Here is a 17,742-nt window from a genome sequence, read left to right as displayed (position 1 = left end):
AAATATACTTAGTCTGGCCATAAATACTGTTACAAAGGAAAACAAAAAAAACTTTATGGCAAATAACATTTATTACTTTTACAGTGTGTTAGTTGAATACATAAATATAAAACAATTTAAAGTATAAAAAGCTTATTCGAAATGGTCTCCATTGGCTGCAATACAGTCCTTTAAACGTTGAGGCCAGATATCAATAGAAGCACGCACTCTTTCCATGGGAAAAATTTTCACTGCCAATCCTACGAATTCTTTTAGGGACTCCAAATTATCATGGCGTTTAGAGCAAGCCGTACTCTCTAAAACTGACCATAAAGCATAACCTGGCCATCTTTATGACCTGGCGCCACAACAACACCATGGTCAATAATCAAGAATGGTCCTTCCAGCAAGACTCGGCGCCATAAAGCTCGGTCTACGCAGTCTTGGTTGGAAACGAACGTTTCGGACTTCATCAGAGCTGAAGACTGGCCGTCGTCTAGCCCCGATCTTAATCCGCTGGATTATGGATATATGTATATATACATAACATAAAATCAAAATATTACTTGAATACCACGAAAACCTTTTAACTGAACTTCAAACTAATGGAAAACTGCAAAGAAACTTATTTTTCGTTAAGATTATATATTCATGTAAATTAATATTTAGTTAAAATCACGATAAAACATGGTGATACTTCATCCGCTCCAGACTTTTGTATTTTAATCTTGTTATTTTGAAAGTGACATCTCATTTTACACAAAATAATATACTAAAGATTATTTGGGTGAAAATTTAAGATGAGCTTTTAGCCCGAAAACTGTAAGCTTCGAGACCAATAGATAGTCGTGCGAAGGGAAGTCTCCGGTAGTTTTCCGCGGAGAGCTTGCCAGTTCCTTGAATGTAGTCGAGAGGGCTGGTCGTCACGTAACGTCAACATTCGCGGTACGCATGATAGTGAAACTTCGTAGAATTATTTTTATCTGTGAACGAGTTTCAGTGCTTTTGCCAATTTTCATTAATTATTTATTTAAAACAATGGTAGCGGTGAGTGCTTTTTCTTTATAATATTTGTTTCGTTTTTAATCTCAAAATGTTACCATTAGGCTTCGATTGCGAATTCATCCTAGCATTATCTCGAACTGTCTCATTCCGTTTTTAATGGGAAAACGTTACAAGGGTATAAATCCCTCGGCGATTAACAACAATGAAACCTTATCTACCTAGATGATAGACGATTTGGAAAGTTTGGATTAACCTTCATTGGATCCTTAAAATAAGAATATTTAGTAATATTAACAACTTAGAAGTACAGCTTGGTTTTATATGAAAAAATTTATACATCAAACCAAATAGAGTTTTAAGTTTTTTTCTCCGCTTAAATCGAAAATTTTTTATATTAAAATTACGAAATTTTTCATATTATAATAAAATATTCATTTAATACTTTAACTGTTTATAATAAGACTATTGCAGAATTAATGGTACAACAAGTTTTTCTGTTTCTTATTCAAAAAGTTTTCAATTACTGAGTTGTGTACAATCTGATATAATATTTCACATAGTAACTTCTTGCGTTGATGATGCACAAAATATTCTGTTGAACGTTAAATGGAAGCAAAGTATTCGATATGATCTCTTTAATTCTTTGATAAAAATATAATAATGCTCAATATTCAATTATTCGAAAACCTTTATTTCAAGACTGAGTCTCTTTTTGTCAACAAAAATTCAGTCTAATTAAATTTACCCTACGATTTCTAACAGTTCTCTGGGCACACCGGCGCTGGAATATATTATTATGTTACTTAGCTTCTTTTTTTATGAATTAAATAAGTAAAATATGATATGAAGAAAAAAAACGAAGCTCTTATAATTTCGTCGAATTCGTCTCGTTGTAGATCATAATTATTTTATTAATATAAATAAATAAATAACAATGTAATTTTATTCTAAAACTTGTTAATTAGGATTCAATACAAGAATCATAATGAGTACGATAATTTTAAAAATGTAGATCGCAAAATCTGTTAACGCACATGAAAACATTGACTTGTTGCTTGCTGACTTACTTTGCACAGCAATTGATGTCGTAATGGTTCAGTGGCTATCCTGGGGTATCAGTCCGTGATACCTATCTCCGTAGATCAGTAACTAGGTAATTTCTTACTGCTTTAAAATTGATACTGAATCAATCTCTATTTCGTCGAACAAATGATTTCCTACTATTCCAGTAATCTAATTCAAGGCTTATATTCGTCTAATGTAGTACAAAAAAAACTGTTTCCAAATAGTTTAAAAATATTTTTAAGAAGATACTTTTCACATCATAAATATACTGTGATTATATAAGTCTTAGTGACAAATCGAACAGAATTTGTTACCTGTAATTATTCTGTGGCATAAATTTTAATTAACAAACAACACACTCAACTTATGGAGGCTTCGGATTTTGCCTACCTATCTGCCAGTAGCCTTGAGGGGCTATTCTGGCTGTACCTTGGCTCACGGCTTAATCTGAAACAATATGGTAAAATCTGCCCTAGCAGCAGTGCCTAAAAGCAGTGCTTCGCTGAATCTACCCCCGAATCGAAATCGTGAACCACGGAGTAGATCTGGCGAGAAAAGCAATGGACTGAGTTCGAACGAAAGTGTTCGTTCAGGTTTAATTTTTATCACGATTTTTGCGTGTAATAAGTTTTTATATTTTAGGAATGGATAAAATGGCATACAGTAGATAGTAGACAGTCTGCTCATGGAAGCGACCTTAAATGCAACGCATTACGTGTGAAAATCGTATTCAGACCCCGTAAAATAATATTATTTACACTGTAGATAGCCGCGAAAGTTTAAAACACTTTGAACGTAAACGCAATGAAAAAAAATTAAGAAAAAAAAGCTATTTTCGTAACAACTGTGTTAGTTTTTATTATTTACTAAGCGATCTGAATGATCACCGTGGATCGAATCTTCTCGGAATAATAAGCTTTGAATTAACAACGACTTGCGTTTTAATTACCTCTTACATTTTAAGCAAATTTTAACCTTAATGAAGTCACGCCAGAATCTATTCAACGGCTTCAAAGATTAGCCGGCAAAAACAAATTGGCTGCAAAAGATTCTAAAACTATATTTTGATTTTGTCAAGTTATCATAAATACTATTCAACAAAATTACGGACGCTTCATATTTTATTGTTTATAGATCAAAAATCTAATATTGTTATGAAGTTATTATTTCAATTGTTGTTTCTAATGATAGTTCTCTTAGTTTTTTCATTGCATTCGGTTCGTTCAGAAATACAATAAACCTCACTATTAGGGAAGGAAAAGATGAAGAAATGTAATAGCAGCAGCTAGGAGTGGCGGGATAGAGTAGTCTGAGTGAAGCCAAGGTACCGGTGGATGAGGCAAGTAGCTTGACTTCACAATTGGCGAATGAGGAAGAGAATTGGGCAATCCTAATCGAAATCCTACTTTCTAATTAAAAAACCCTACCTTCGTTCGCTAACTGGCTGACACTGACCAATGTACTTTAAGAGCTAGGCATTGAAAACTCACTTCATCACTTTGCTAAGCAAATGGGTTATCGTGATAGACCTGTGATTAGACGTCCGGCAGTGTGGTTACTCTCTCATCCAGGGTCGAATTTACACCGAAGAGGGTAACAGAAATAGGTATTTTATAAATTCACACATATTCTTTTATTAAAAACCTAAATCTTAAATACAATTTGGCTTATTCGAATTCAAAAAGAAATATGCACATTGACCTTACGCCCATTATTTCCAGATGAGCTCCATACACTAAATCACCGTTTCAAAATTAATTATTGATGTGCCAATCAAATTGTGGCTGTCAATCAAGCTTACTTCTTGTACCATGTTTGAAGAGAAAAACAAATTAAGTAATTACAAAAAAACATACCTAGTGCATGAATTGTATACAACAAAAAGTTTGTTTACACTACAGGACCGATTCAAGGAAGGATTATAAAACTTATTTAGAAGAAAACCATTCTTGCTAGTAAGGACCTTACCCCAAAATTTAGGCTAAAACTGTTTTTATTGCCTTTTTAGGCAGACGAGCCATACGGCCTACCTGATGGTGAGCGGTTACCGTCACCCATGGACTTCAGCAATGCCAGGGGCAGAGCCAAGCCGCTGCCTACCGCTTAATACACTCCACAAGCCTCGTTGGAAGAAGGACATGTCATAGCGCTCGGGAAACACCGTGGAGGGGAGCTCATTCCATAGCCGGATGGTACGTGGCAAATAAGACCTCTGGAAACGCACTGTGGATGACCGCAGAGGCTCCAGGTAGTATGGATGAACTCTACTCCGATGGCGGGCGGTGCGATGGTAAAAACGAGATGCCGTTATCATCTCGAACAATTCCTCAGAGCATGAGAAACATGAGATAAAAAAGTGAGTTAATGTCTAATCATTGGGAGGTCAAGATAGGCGTTATAAGTTCCCTACAAACAGTCGATCAGATTTTCTAAGCGCTTTCCTGAGTTATGTTGTTGGCATAAACTAACAAAAAAGCTTCTAACGATTTAAATACGAGTTTCCGTTATTTCGGCTTTGTAACAAATTCAAAGCTTTTGCACAGATATTATGAATATAATATATAACTGGAGTCTAAAACTGGAAATGTGCATTAAAATTTTCAAAGTTTCTAAGCCTGATTTTATTGGAACGATTCTTTCGAAATACGCGAAAAGGCAAGCAACTTCTGGTTGAACTACGAAATGACATGATTCAAATAGGAAAACAACTTGGAATCTAAATTTCCCACGCACATGGAACTCAGAGAACTATATGTGTACTGAGTATTAAGTACTACAAGTTCGTGGCTTATTTTTCAAAAAGATGAGATGCTCAAACAGTTTAAGTAAAGTATTTATGACTAAATTAATAAAGAAATGCTACATTATACTTGTTACTTCGATTAAATTCCAGTTTAATATAATTAGATTTAAACCAATGTTTGTATGTTTATCTTCATGCATTGAATTATTGATTCAAATATAATAAAACTACAGTATCAATTGCAATTGTTGTTAAAACTTCAGGGAATATTTCTATTAATCTACAATAGTTGGTTTACAATAAATAGATGTTTTTCATACAATTAGCGATGGTCAAAGCGTAAGGTCACTGAGTGTCACTGTACACTGTGTAATACAGCACGTATGGTTAGGAAAAAATACACATTATCTTTACATTAGTTAACGTGCGTAGAAAGTTCTGTAAAACAAAAACGGTTCGGCAACATCATTTAAGCATTTCTTGCCTGGAATCGTTAGCCTTAAGACAAACATGTTGTTGAATTCTAATTCTAATTCCTTTTGCACTGGTATCTAAAACAATATATAGTTACGTCTAAATATGTTGTTAACGCGGTTTTCTAATAGAGCAGCAAATAATAGCATAGAACAGCAAATTAGAAACGTTCAAAATTAAAAAGAGATCCCACATAACAAGGTGTTTTACAACACAGTTCCACTCTAACACGAATAGAAAAACTCCCCAAAACCTTATTATATAACTTCAACAACACGATAACAGATTTTGGTTTAAAATTCTTTAGAAAATTACATTATGCACCATGAACATATTTCGGAATAACCGAAATTTTACTGCTTATTTTTTATTTATAATATAACTAGCTGAACCGGCAGACTTCGTAGTGCTTCAATCGATAAATAAAAGACACATCAAGGGGACACATCAAAGGAAAAACAAAATTGTTTGTTTTTATATAATTTCAATATTTTCTCACCTTTTAAACCTTCCCTGGACTTCCACGAATAATTCAAGACCAAAATTAGCCAAATCGGTTCAGCCGTTCTCGAGTTTTAGCGAGACTAACGAACAGCAATTCATTTTTATATATAGAGATAGATGGGCAAAAAAATACATACAGGCGTTATGACGTGTCATTCAGAAAAAATCTCTTCTTTTGGGGGGACATTTTAGAAATACTGTGTTATAGGAGGGCTACCTGTACTTAGATTAAATAGTATCTATTGTACTGATTTTTTTTATTGCCCTTGTAGGCAGATGAGCATACGGTCCACAAGATGGTGAGTGGTTACCGTCGCCCATGGACTTCAGCAATGCCAGGGGCAGAGCCAAGCCGCTGCCTACCGTTTAATTAAACGTGGGACGCTCTTACTACATAAAAAAGCACGAGTCTGTTAGCAAAACATAAATTTATTGGGAGCATGTACGAACAACTATTCTTTTTTCTTTTCCTTTCCTGAGACTGAACCTCGTATGGACGTGTGAGACTCGGTGGCCGAAGTTATTAAAATCCGGGCCGAATTAAAGAGCCCACTAACTAAGCACTTGCACTCTCGTCCGATCTCCAACCGGACCCAGGCAAGGCAGGCAGGTTAAAAAAAAGGTATTCCTGTCACTAACAGAGCATTCATTTTAATGTGAAGGCTGAGGCAGATATTTTACAATCCAATTGTGTTTTAGTATGTTGTGATATCTCTCGACTGCAATACTCAGTAGCCCGTCTGCTCATTCATTCATTTATACGATAAAAAAATAATGATATTTAAAAGTAAGATTCACTTAGGTCAACTATACGAGTATAACAACTTATAATATACCTATATGTATAACTTAACAAGGAAAATTAATAAAGATTTTTTTAGAAAATACAAATTATTGCTCTATTGATATATACATAATTATACTATTGTAACAAAAGTGTATCAGTACATTGAAGAGTTTACAAAAAAAAAACATTTCATTATAGGTACAATGATCCCAAATAACATTGACCTCGGACCACAGAATTGTTTATTCAAGCGCAAAAAATCAGTGGACCAATAATCCTGAAACGTAAGTTTATCTGCTTTCGATACTACAAAATAATTACTAAAATATACGAATTAGTTGTGTGAATTGTACAAACACAATTATACTAACTTTTCATTGTGGTCACCATAGCCTGAGAGTACATTTCCTTCACAAGCATGTGCAACCAATAATATTAAGTGAGCGCACGTAACAAGTATGAACATTCTAAAATTTAAATAAATATATTTATTTCAAGGCTCGTGGAGCCGCGGGCACACATATTATTATTTCAAAACTAACGGAAATAACAAACCAAACCATTTCTTGGTTTGAAATATCTCGATAACCTCTATTTTCTGTTACTAGTACCTACTTAATAACCGACACACAATTTAAGAAGAATGTTCTAGATTCGGGACGGATATTTCTCGTTGCTTTTTTGTCTATTTGTAACGCAATCTCTCTGCCAAACTGACTAAGTTGTTTCTTGTTTTCATCGACCGGGCTTGACCCCAAGTTGTTCTGATTTTAAATTGGGTAACACACAGCAATGACAAATCAAAAAAAACATCCTCACAGTACTATTAAATCTAATTTCCTTATTTCCCCTACGATCGGATTGCAGCACTTAGCGAACAGCGAAGATTTTAAAAGCGAAAACAATCATAAAAGTAGTTCAATTCAAATCATATATTTGGCGATGCTTTTTTTAGTGCTGTATATTTTTTTTTTGTCAGGAGGAAATCGCCGGTCTTCCGCCCTCCACTGGGGATGTAGGGTGGGGCATGTCAGAGTCAAACTAACTAAAGCCTCCTATCGCTCAACAACCAACGTCCAAACCGCGCATGAGACAGAACTCATGAAAAGGCAAAGGGGGAAAGTGAAGCGTTTAGTGCGGAGCACATCTCTCCCATCACTCTCCCCCTCGATACGCCGGACCAGCGGTCATCGGCGCCAGGACCACTAGCCCTCTCGGTCGGCAGGCTATCCGAAGCCCGCCTAGATGGCGCCGGTTAGAGTGAGCTATCCTACGGAATACCCCGCTGGACCAGAACCAGCGTCGGTCGAGGATAGCCGGCCTTCCATCACCTGGATGCTCTTACGTAAAACACGTGCAGAGCAGCTTGCACGTCGTCTTCTTAGGCCCCCTCGCCAGTCCCCAGACCGACATGTTAGGGGGACCCGAAACACTTGAGGGCCATGAGGCCATGAGGCTTGGGCGAGATCCGCCTCCCTGGCCCCCGCTCGACGGCGGCGGGATTGTGCGTCTCTCCTTCCGCCAGATGGTGCACTCGCAGAAGTCGAGCATCGCCTTCCACCACTCATCGTCGCCGAGCATCGATGCCACAACACTCGACAACGACAACTCGTTTCCTATTTTTGCGAAGAGGACACGGCGCCACCCCTCCCATGCAGAGCAGGCAACGAGCGTATGCTCTGTCGTGTCAAAGTCGCAACCACAATGGTGGCACTCTGCCGTCGGCTAGGCTGTGATCCGGTGCAGGAACTCACCGAAGCAACCATGCCCAGTGAGCACCTGCGTGAGCCGGAAAGTGAGGCGTCCTCTGTCACGATTCACCCAATCCACAAGGACCAGGCGAATCGCTAGTGCTGTAGATGAGCTAGTTTGCCTGCGGTCTACTGTGTTGTCGTTAGCGGAACCGATTTACAATATATAAAAATGTAAATGCCCCTAACATAGCTCACTGAGTTTCTCGCCAGATCTTCTCAGTAGGTCGCGTTTCCAACCCGGTGGTAGATTCTGCGAAGCACTGCTCTTGCTAGAGCTAGTGTTAGCAACACTCCCGGCTTGAGCCCCGTGAGCTCACTCACCTACACGTCAAGGAGAAGCTGAAATAGCCTCTCAAGGCCATCAGTATAGGTAGAAAAAAAATGCTGTCCATCTTAAGACACGAGGTTAATATGTCGATGTCCAGTAAATGTTTAATAATTGATGTCTATCATAAATATTATAATAATACACTTAATATAATAATTTATGCCTAGTCCGGCCATAAGTTCTGTTACAAATGAAAATGCATTTTTTTTACATGAAGTAATGTAATAAATATTATTAAAATTTATACCTACATATTCATTAAGGTCTCAGCAACAAAATAAGAAAATATTCTATTCCTAAATGGCCTTTAGCTTTTATACATGCCTATAATCTGTTTGGCCACGAATCTATGGATTTACGCACTGTTTCCAAGAGAAATTTCGCCACTGCTTGCTCCAAAGATTTTTAAGAGACTCAATGTCGCTGTGTCGCTTAGAGCAGGCCATGTCCTTTAAAACTGTCCTTAATTTGAAAAGGTTGAGGTCTGGGCTAGATGATGAGGGCCAGCCTTCAGCTCTTATAAAGTCCGGAACGTTGGTTTCAAACCAAGCTTGGTTAGTTCGTGCCTTGTGACCAGATGCAGAGTCGAAGCCACATAAAATATCTTTTCAAATAAAAATAAAGAAAGATTGCATTACAAATATTTTTTGAAGTTTACTCCTTTAGAATCGATTTACATATATAGATAGGCCCGGGGTATGAAAATTATGGGGACCAAAATCGTACTAGCATGTCACACGAAATGCGTTATGCGCCTGATTGGCTGCTGATTGCGTGATGCGTGCGCGCGCCAATCAAAATCGTACTAGCATGTCACACGAAATGCGTTATGCGCCTGATTGGCTCCTGATTGCGTGATGCGTGCGCGCGCCAATCAGGAGCCAACGCGCGGCCGCGTTATCGCAGGTGACGCCGGGCTGCTGCGCCGGCAGTCCGCCACAAAGCCTCGTACTGATCGCGCGTTTCTCTCATTATTGTATTTTCATATATTTGTTAGTCGTTTGTTTTGTGTCTCGTTAATTTGTTAATAATCTGTAGTGTATCGTGTTGTCGTAATATAGAACTATTTCTCGTATTGTTTCGTTTAATTTTTTATATCCAGTAAACTCCAGTCGTGCGTCGGAGCGGACACACACACTTTTTTTTTTTATTAAAATATGTTTACATGTGTCCATTAATATGTATTATATCATACAATTTAAATAAAGTTTTAAAAATAATTATTACTTTAATTGATTAACAACAATTATAAAAAACACATTGAAAATAATTTGACTTTATCATTTTTAATATTATAAATGTAGGAGTGTGTTTGTTTGTGGTTTTCTTTTTCACGTCGAAACGAATCGACGCGGCGCCTGATTGACATGTTTTTTTTTTTTAGAAGTTATTGTTTCCGATCAGAAGAGTGCCATAGGCTAACTACATTTTGTCCCAAAAAAATATACATACCCGCGGGAAACCGTTTTATTGTCTTTGGCAAAAGAACATGCCACTTTAGAAACCACCGCTGACTTTGTTTCGCCGGTTCTTCTCAGAACTGTGGCTTTTTTTGAAACCGGTGGTAGAGTTAACATTGTTATTTATATTTTGACATTCGACAAGTGTGTTATGCTGACATCTAAGTTGAAATAAATGATTTTGAATTTGAATTTGAATTTGAAAAAAGAATTCCTTGACCACGCGGGCGAAGCCGCGGGTAACAGATAGTTGTAATTTCAAATACAACATCCCCTAAATTGGAATTTCAAACCATAGGCACACTTTCATATGCGTCAATAACAGGTACACCCTAAGCATTAAAAGAAAGATTTTGCCAAAGGCTGTTTCGTATGAATAACCTGGTGCCTTCATGACTTTCAATTTTTCTGTAATTAATTGCAGTGGTGACTAGTAAGTTGACAATTTTTTTTTTTATTTGTATCTGAAATTTTCTTGCATACTTACTGAAGGCCATAGATTTTACAACGCGAATGCGGTTACCCACCTTGAGATATAAGGTTGAAGTCTCAATTGTATAACGGCTGTCCCACCCTTCAGTCCAAAATGCATACTACTTCGCGACAGAAATCGGCAGGATGGTGGGACCTATCCGTGCGGGCTTACAAAACGCTCTTTTTTTAACGCTAGGAATCCCTTTACGGAAACCCGATCGAGGGAGTGACAGGCCGGGCTATATCGGACTCCGTCGCCCCCAGAGAAGAAGAGAAAGATCCCGGTCTTCCTCCTCCTCCTCTAATTCGTCCCAGGAGAATACGCCTTGAGAAAGAAGCGCGAGGTACCCACCCCGCAGAACTAACCACTGACTAAACCCCATCGAGCTCCCCCACACCGGTTAGACGAAACTGCTTACCTTATTTACAAAACGCCCTACCACCAATATAATTCTGTAATTGCAAAACAGTTTCAGAACAGTTTTATGTAGAGAAGAACTGTTCCTCCTCTGTTTTATCCTCCAAACAAAGCTAATTTTGACATAGGTAGCTTCGACGTAATAATATTATGTACTTTTTCAAAATCATTGAAAATGCGTATCCAGTGACGTAAAAACACATAAATCATTCAGTTAGTTGTGTTATTTTGTAAATATTCTGAATTTGATTATGTAACTGTATTTGCTAGTGATAAAACCGATTTTGACCCACTTACTGAAGTCAGGTCGTAAAGTATTATAACATGCTTATGTAACTTCATGTAACTTACGGCGCTAGCCTCATGCTGGAGTTTGAAGATTACAGGTTCTAGGCCTTTGCTCAACATAAAATTACTGAAATGATATGGGCTAGATTGATCTCATGATGATGACATAAGATTAGATGGTGATCCATATCACCGCACGCTTCATTAAAGAAAATCGTTATAAATGATCAAGTTCCCCAAATTTGAAATCGTGATCGATATGAAATTAATATTAAATTTCATATTTTTATGAAATTTTTTTTTTAATTAAAAAGAAAACTTAGCAGTTAACAAAAGTCCCTCGGATTCTGTTCAGCCATGCTTCTGACTCGACAATCATACAAAATGACATTATTCAAACACAATATTCAAATGTTGACGAATAACAACACCTTAGTTATCCGTGACCACGAAAACCATAAAGTATTATATAAAGTAAAGTACATACATATGTCTGAAATAATATAATCACAATAAAAAAACGAGACTAAGCCGTAAACTTAGTTTTAAGAATGACAACGTCGTATACCGAAGAAAAAACATATTTTTTTTATGGCTTAGATGGGTGGACGAGCTCACAGCCCACATGGTGTTAAGTGGTTATTGGAGCCAATGGATATCTACAACGTAAATGCGCCACCCACCTTGAGATAATATAAGTTCTAAGATCTCAATATAGTTACAACGGCTGCCCCACGCTTGAAACCGAAACGCATTACTGCTTCACGGCAGAAATAGGCAGGGCGGGTGGTACCTACCCGCGCGGACTCACAAGAGGGCCTACCACCAGTAATAATACAAATACAATTTCAAGTTACATTTTTATTATTGACTAGCGTTTATAGAGTTTGACGATTCAAACCCATTTAGATAAGGAATTAAATGTCATAGATATAGAAAGTGTGTGATGTGTGACAAAAAAAAAGAACAATTATTTAAAGGATGAACATTAAATGAAAAAAATCGATTTCTTTGATCACAGATAATGATATCGACTGTTATTTTTACAAAGAATTTTTTTTCAATAATAAAAATAATGTTAGTGGCAGTTTGATTGATCATTGCGCTGCGTTCTTGCGCTTTTTTTATAGCTTAGTTGGACGGATGAGCTCATGATGTTAAGTGGTTACCGGAGCCCATAGACTTCAACAAAGTATGTAAATACACCTACCATGCATTATCTCTGCACCACCCTATGGTCGACTGGAAGAGAATGCCCATGGCATTAAGTCCGCCTGTGTACAAGTTTTGTTTTGTGCATAAAGTATAAATAAATAAATATATGCCGCCATCCATCTTAAGAGATGAGTTCTAAGTCTCTACCCACTACTAACTACTACTACTAACCCACCCTATAAACCGAAACGCATTACTGCTTCACAGCAGAAATAAATAGGCAGTATCGTTTATTCGTGTGCTTAGTGCGAGTTTTTTAACTTCTCGATCGCCCGAGAATAGTGTGAACACATTCAACAAATGCATGTGTGTATTTCATACAATATGTAGTGAGAGTGACGTAGCTAGGTTATTCTAGTTTTTTTAAAAACTATGTGTGGTTACTGATTAATTTTTATCCGAGTCCTAATTATTCTTAAATTTTAAAGTCACACGAAAGTATTTATTTATTTGGGAAACAAACAGTACCATACAAACATATAATATTTTAAAACATAGCTAAAACAATAACCAAATATGTTTCCACAATCAAAATCACATTTAAGTAGAAAGTGAACAGAGAAGATAAATTTAGAAATTTAAATTACAAAAAAAAAAACAAAAGCAACACAATACGCACATATTATTTTGACCATCAATTTACACTTTAAAAATATAATAATCATCGGACTAAATCACCTTATAAGTACTCTAAAATAGCCCTTCTATATGCCACAAGTGACAAGCAAAAAATATCAGCATCAGAGAACTTAGCAACATACAACCTACAAGATCTACGGACAAATTTCGTTAGAGGCATATTTCGTTCGAGCCGTGGACATGTGGAAGGTCTGTTTAGGACGCGCGGAAATACGTCTACATTTAAATGAAATTTTGGAAAGAAGATAGCTAGAATCAATCTCATCATTTATTATTTTGTATAAAAACATTTGATCCCTCAGTAGCCTACAATCGACTAGTTTTTTTTTTATTACCTTTGTAGGCAGACGAGCATACGGCCCACCTGATGGTAAGTGGTCACCGTCGCTCATGGATGTCAGCAATGCCAGGGCAGAGCCAAGCCGCTGCCAAAAAATTCTGTCGGTTCTGGTGAGTTAAAGCGACGACAATGGTATAAAAGAATACGGTAAGTATACGGAATATTCTCGTAAAAATACATTATTGTAGACTATTTCAGAAATCAAAACTCACATAGTAAAATACAAAAATGTCTCTAAATACCACAACAACCTCAAGTAACCTTTGACCTTCACCTGAACGTCTAAAGATTACAATTTGAATAGAATACTTGACTCGGGTTCATGAATCGTAAAACAATAGATTTTACTCAAAAATTAAACACGTAAGTCCATAATTTTAGAAATCAAGGAGTTTTGTTGGAAAGTTTAGAAAAACGTCAGGTACTGTAAAACGCTTTGTACTCACTCTCTGAACTCATCAAAATTATTCTTAACATTTCTTATGAGGCAGACAAGTCTAAAAAATTTGGTACCCAATATTTATCACACGAATTAACTGTGACAGCGTCCTTAATTCACTAACTTTATTTATCTATTTCGTACTGTTGATACTGTTTTCGTTGGCTTTTATTGAAATATTATTGGGCTAGCGAGTCCGTACCAACACCACCCTTCACATATCTGTGACGAAGCAGCAATGCGTTCCGATTTGAAGAGTGGACTCGAATCGACTAAAACCCACTGTCGTTCAAAAATCCCCATCCGAGTCAGGTTTTCACTCGGAGCGCATGTCTCCCTACCACCGAACCAATAGACGTCGAGCTGGTGGTCTTCGGTGCCATAACCGCAGAGGGTATGGTTCGTGCACCCTCGTAACCACTGAGCACCTGAGCACCAGGTGGGTCTTGCGATCGTTTAATCGTCCATAGAGTATACTATACCATATATATATAAAGCACACAAATCTCTTGGTAGCAAGCGATTCCCGAGGCCCATAGTCATAAACCGTCACCCACGTCAGAAATGCATTTGAGATGTTTAACAAGTGCCCAGTGTAGACGCGTTAGTATCCCTACCTTCAAAAACATTCTATCTCATTCTCTCGAACGCTAAATCCTATCTTTATCTCTTTTCGAGTGTCGTTTCCGTTTCTTCGAGCTACAAATCATAAGGGTGCTAGAGAAGCTTTTTTTTTTATTGCCCTTGTAGGCAGACGAGCATACGGCCCACCTGATGGTGAGTGGTTACCGTCGCCCATGGACTTCAGCAATGCCATGGGCAGAGCCAAGCCGCTGCCTATCGTTTAATATTCTCCACAAGCCTTGTTTGAAAAAGGACATGTCATAGCGCTCAGGCAACACCGTGGAGGGGAGCTCATTCCATAGCCGGATGGTACGTGGCAAAAAATACATCTGGAAACGCGCTGTGGATGACCGCAGTGGCGGGCGGTGCGATGGTAAAAACGAGATGCCGGTATCATCTCGAACAATTCCTCAGAGCACTCCCCATGGAACATACGGTACAAAATACAGAGGGAACCGAAGTCCCTCCGCAGACCCAGAGGTTCCAAACATTACCGCCCGATTAGCCTCCTCATGTCTCTAGGCAAGCTGTATGAGCGTCTGCTCTACAAGCGCCTCAGAGATTTCGTCTCATCCAAGGGCATTCTCATCGATGAACAATTTGGATTCCGTACAAATCACTCATGCGTTCAACAGGTGCACCGCCTCACGGAGCACATTCTTGTGGGGCTTAATCGACCAAAACCGTTATACACGGGAGCCCTCTTCTTCGACGTCGCAAAAGCGTTCGACAAAGTCTGGCACAACGGTTTGATTTTCAAACTATTCAACATGGGCGTGCCGGATAGTCTCGTGCTCATCATACGGGACTTCTTGTCGAACCGCTCTTTTCGATATCGAGTCGAGGGAACCCGCTCCTCCCCACGACCTCTCACAGCTGGAGTCCCGCAAGGCTCTGTCCTCTCACCCCTCCTATTTAGCTTATTCGTCAACGATATTCCCCGGTCGCCGCCGACCCATTTAGCTTTATTCGCCGACGACACGACTGTTTACTATTCTAGTAGAAATAAGTCCCTAATCGCGAAGAAGCTTCAGAGCGCAGCCCTAGCCCTAGGACAGTGGTTCCGAAAATGGCGCATAGACATCAACCCAGCGAAAAGTACTGCGGTGCTATTTCAGAGGGGAAGCTCCACACGGATTTCCTCCCGGATTAGGAGGAGGAATCTCACACCCCCGATTACTCTCTTTAGACAACCCATACCCATAGGTCAAGTACCTGGGCGTTACCCTGGATGCATCGATGACATTCCGCCCGCATATAAAATCAGTCCGTGACCGTGCCGCGTTTATTCTCGGTAGACTCTACCCCATGATCTGTAAGCGGAGTAAAATGTCCCTTCGGAACAAGGTGACACTTTACAAAACTTGCATAAGGCCCGTCATGACTTACGCGAGTGTGGTGTTCGCTCACGCGGCCCGCACACACATAGACACCCTCCAATCCCTACAATCCCGCTTTTGCAGGTTAGCTGTCGGGGCTCCGTGGTTCGTGAGGAACGTTGACCTACACGACGACCTGGGCCTCGAATCAATTCGGAAATACATGAAGTCAGCGTCGGAACGATACTTCGATAAGGCTATGCGTCATGATAATCGCCTTATCGTTGCCGCCGCTGACTACTCCCCGAATCCTGATCATGCAGGAGCCAGTCACCGTCGACGCCCTAGACACGTCCTTACGGATCCATCAGATCCAATAACCTTTGCATTAGATGCCTTCAGCTCTAATACTAGGGGCAGGCTTAGGGACCCCGGTAACCGTACTCGTCGAACTCGACAAAGAGGTCGACGTGCAACCTAACCCATGCATCAGCCCGCTGAGTTTCTCGCCGGATCTTCTCAGCGGGTCGCGATTCCGATCCGGTAGTAGATTCATTCGCGAAACAATTGCTCTTGAGTTGTTAGGTCTCCTTCGGAGGCGCTCGGGCAGTTGTTAGCAAATCCCACCCCTCTTGGCTGAGCCTTTGCTCGCCCACCTGTCCTGGTGAAACTGGAAAGGCCTTCGGGCCACCAGTAAACTTTCAATCATAAAAAAAAAAAAAAAAAAAAAAAAAAAAAAAAAAAAAAAAAAAAAAAAAAAAAAAAAAAAAAAAAAAAAAAAAAAAAACGTTCCAAACGATCAAAACGAAGCTTCGAAGCTTCAAAAACTGGCGTTACACATTTAAAAGTTTTGAGTTTACAAAAAAAACATTTGCCATCGTTACAGTAGAGAGAGACAATATCACTATCACCAAAGACAACATTTTTACTAGCTCTCACAAATACTTTATTCTTGATTTCACAACCAAACATTATTTTGGTCAAACTAAGTTAATAGTACAATAAACGCGACAAAGTTTTGTAAAACAAGTACATGAACGGAAATGTTTTAGCGTTTCGACAATATTACCTAAATATTTATTTTATTGTAACGATAGACAACATCTAAAAACTTTTAATTTACACTAACGACTTGTGTGGCTAGACTGTAAATATTACTTATACTATGAATCTCAATAATTAATTATTTATGAGTCTAATTTCTCGGATAAGAGCTTGACATTTCAATGGTACATTGACACTTATAGCTCATATCTCAACTTGGTTGCAGTAAAAACTTTACATCAATTAACACTAATGCTCTCTCCCGTGGATCAGTTTCTAGTAGGTACTTTAGGTTGACTACTGACTTAACCTACTGGAAACAAAACACACCTACAGTATTTCTTGTTGACAAATTAAATTCCTTATTTTGCATTAGCTATTACACGCTGCTTTGCTCGCAAAGTAGGAAACAAAACAAACGGGCTTGTTCTTTATAAATGAAATTGTAATAAACAACGCACTTTCGCTTTTATAATATTCGTATGGATTAGTTTATTGCGCACATCCATGAACAACATAATTACTGTCATTCCGAATAATAAAAACAGCGAATACATGAAGTACTTAAAATATAATAATATGTTGTAAATAATTATCGTAATCTACACGCGTTGCATAATTTATTTATGTTTTTATTATGTTTTGCACCAGTTTTTAATTTAATTTTTTTGTTCTTCTTCAGAATATCGAGTAAAATTCGATCTAAAATCAATTTTTTGAAAATCTGAAAACATTCACGTTCAAATGACTAGCAAATCTAGCCAAAGTACTGGGTATTTCGCTAGGCCCCCCTTTTTATATTAAACAACTACAATATTTTTTTTGGGATGTATACTATTACGA

The 17,742-nt window shown here is 38.2% G+C and overlaps 1 protein-coding gene across 2 annotated transcripts in view; it reads left to right on the top strand.

Annotated features, from left to right (window-relative positions):
• Positions 1–867: 867 nt before the first annotated feature.
• The window catches only part of Dhr-1 (diapause hormone receptor-1), a 33,748-nt gene continuing 16,873 nt past the window's right edge, over positions 868–17,742 (top strand). The window contains exons 1-2 of one of the 2 annotated variants that reach the window (XM_038014268.2): positions 868–1,026; positions 6,756–6,841. The gene's annotated coding sequence lies outside the window, so the exon portion shown is untranslated. 2 annotated transcript variants of the gene reach the window in all.

Source organism: Bombyx mori, chromosome 12 (genome assembly GCF_030269925.1).
Source record: "Bombyx mori chromosome 12, ASM3026992v2".
NCBI lineage: Eukaryota > Metazoa > Arthropoda > Insecta > Lepidoptera > Bombycidae > Bombyx > Bombyx mori.
The sequence above is the reverse complement of the archived record's forward strand: the minus strand, read 5'-3'. Positions and strand labels throughout refer to the sequence as shown.